Source organism: Apium graveolens, chromosome 2 (assembly GCF_009905375.1).
Source record: "Apium graveolens cultivar Ventura chromosome 2, ASM990537v1, whole genome shotgun sequence".
In the NCBI taxonomy this organism is placed as follows: Eukaryota; Viridiplantae; Streptophyta; class Magnoliopsida; order Apiales; family Apiaceae; genus Apium; species Apium graveolens.
The window spans coordinates 283,593,664-283,596,750 of record NC_133648.1 but is presented as its reverse complement, the minus strand read 5'-3'; the positions used below and the strand labels follow the sequence as shown (position 1 = coordinate 283,596,750).

General features: G+C 39.2%; 1 non-coding gene across 1 annotated transcript; it reads left to right on the top strand.

Annotated features, from left to right (window-relative positions):
* The first annotated feature begins 203 nt into the window (after window positions 1-203).
* Window positions 204-310, top strand: LOC141709938 (small nucleolar RNA R71). The gene has a single exon (XR_012570489.1). It is a non-coding gene; the product is annotated as a small nucleolar RNA R71 (small nucleolar RNA).
* The last annotated feature ends 2,777 nt before the right edge of the window (window positions 311-3,087 follow it).

Below are 3,087 nucleotides of genomic sequence, written 5' to 3'. Positions count from 1 at the left end.
TCGACTTCCAGAATACCTGCTACCTTACCAGGCATCATCCTCTGGGTTGGTTTTGATGCTCATTTACAGCCATAGTCTCGATAAGATTATAAGCCTCAGTATAGCTTTTGGCCCACAAGGCACCTCCAACTGCTGCATCGAGCATGGGCCGAGATTGGGCCCCCAAACTATTATAGAAACCAGTGATCATCATCCAATCGGGCATTCCATGATGTGGACACTTTCTCAACATTTCCTTGTAGCGTTCCCAAGCTTTGCACATAGATTCTGTAGGTTGTTGCGCAAACTGAGTAAGAGCACTCCTCATAGCAGCAGTCTTTGCCATCGGATAAAACTTCACCAGAAACTTTTGCGCAAGATCTTGCCAAGTAGTAATGGACCCAGCTAGTTCAGAATGTAACCAGTCCTTAGCTTTGTCCCTCAGTGAGAATGGGAAAAGCCTCAGCTTGATAGCCTCATCAGTCACACCATTATACTTGAAAGTACTGCAGATCTCGACAAAATTCCTTCTGTGCATGTTGGGGTCTTCAGTCGCAGCACCTCCAAAAGAAACAGAATTCTGCACCATCTGAATAGTGCCCGGCTTGATTTCAAAGGTGTTAATTTGAATAGCCGGATGAAGAATCCTTGACTGAATGTCATCAATTTTAGGCCGAGAAAAGTCCATAAGAGCTGGATCGGCCTGAACAATACGATCACCCATGATTACTGGTTCTTTCTGCTCACTTCCTGAATCCGAATCTTCAAAATCTATCTTCTCCGGAATATCAAGAACTTCGTCTGTCTCCTCAGCTGTATCTAAATTCCTCTTGCGAGTACGAGAACGATTTTGCATAAACGCTCACTAAAGTACCTGAAACACAACCAGAAACAATAAGTAATAAATACGTCTTAATCACTGAGTCCTAACGACCAATGACGGTAAGTACATAAACTAAACAAATACGCCGAGTCCCCGGCAGCGGCGCCAAAAACTTGTTAGGGCGAAAACACGCGCTAATAATACACGCAAGTATACGCGTTTGCAAGTAATATAGAATACTTTCTAGTTCATTCCCACAGAGACTCAGACTAATTATTGTTCAATTAAACTCACTCACCAATGTATGATTACTTCTCAATGTTAAGACACTAACACTTAGAATTGTTGACTAAATATTAACTACAATTAACTACTTAATTAACCACTTAATTAACACTTCGAATTAACAATATTAAAGCACTCATGAGATCACATCTTCATTACTACTTCCTTCAATTGTTATTGTTATTACCCTTAGCATGCAACAGTGATGATATAAATCGAATAACACGAAACTGATAAAAGCCAACTTTCATTGTACTAATACCATTCTACCAAGCATCCACAATTAAGATAGAAGTCGAATAGGCATCAATTATGTTGAGTTCCTATATGTCTACAGAAATTGACAACATAATGATTTAAGCAAAGAAAACTAGCATCCAACGTTACAACGAAATAAAGAATCACAAGAAAATATGCTTCCTCTTTGTTGTGGTGTGCTAAAACGGTCTTCTTCCTTGTCTCCTTCTCTCCTTGCTTAATACCACGATCCAACCTTGTGAAAACGTCTCTAAATCTACTTATATAATAGTCCCATAAAACTCAGATTACATAGAAGTTGGAAGCCAAATAGAAGTAGAAGTCTAAAACAAATTATTATTTTTCCCGACCCTGCGCGTCCGCTCAGCTATGCTGAGCGGGCGCTCAGGACCCTACTGGAAAATTCCTGAGTTTGCTCCGTTTCCTCGCTGTAATCTGCCCCTTGCTTTCCTCTCACAATGCTGAACACATGCCAATGCTTATTATTGATGATTACTCCTCCGAAATGCAACTAAAACCCTGAAATGCACAAACACTAGAAAAACACATCAAATACACAAAATACTTGATTTCAAGACACCAATTTAAGCTATTTTAAGACGTTCTAAGTGGTATAAAGTACCACTTATCAGGTTCCAATCGAAGGACCTGAGTGTTGAAGTTGAATCCAGGGTGATCTAGTGGTTAGACGATAAAGCCTGAGCGTTCGTGTCAGCTCAAGGTCAATAGATAATATTTGTAAAGCTCTGCAAGGCAAGTACCCCTGAACAAATCTTTTACGGTTCAGTTTATATGAATAATTGTTGATTTAAATTACGTGTTGGAACAGAATGTTTTAAGGTACGTATTCCCTGTGTTCAAATTGTTTTGTTAACTTGTATTTTGGGGGAAAAGTAACTTTTGAAAGTTCCTACCTCTAAATTTTGAATAAAATGAAAATGTTTTGGAAAGTGTGTTATTATACAATTGTTTTGAAAAGAGATAGGTAAGTGGTTTGGAAAACTTGATAAAATTGATCAGATAATTGGATGAGCGTGTGCAAGGGCCCGTAACGGCCAGGAAGATAGCGTAACAGGCAAAGTGGTTGCGCACCCTATTATAACCACCAGCCCAGCATGATAGGGACCTAGCTAGTCTCTGAGTTCCGGAACAAGTTTCATAGGATGGCCAAGATAGAGTCGTCCTATGGAGATAGCCTGATCGGCTGTCTCACCAGGGATCATCCAATACTTTTATATCTGAGCGTGATTTTGAGGTTCGCATACCGGAACAAATGATTTTGTGGTTCCCATAATGGAACTGATGATTTTGGGTCCCCATAACGGGATAAATGGTTTATGGTTCCCGTGGCGGAACAAATGGTTGTATGGTTCCTGTAATGGAACAGATGATTGGAAAATGAAAATAGCATGCTAAAATTGGACTCTGGTATTTATACACGGCACCCAACTGATGTTATTATTTTATAGACCATGCTAGTTATTGATATCCAGTTTATTCATGTTCTACTTGTTTTCTATAAACGAGTTATAATTTCTATTCCTATAAATGTTTTGCATAAACGGTTTTTGATTATTATTCATATAGTGGTACTGTTGAGCAATTGATTGCTCACCTTTGCAAAATGTTTTATATATGTATTGCAGATAACTAGGAGATTCTTCTGTGGTAGTCAGGGCAGAGTTCTAGTTCCTTCCATATCAGGCTCCTCTAAGGTAGTTGTGTTAGACCAAAAATGGTCT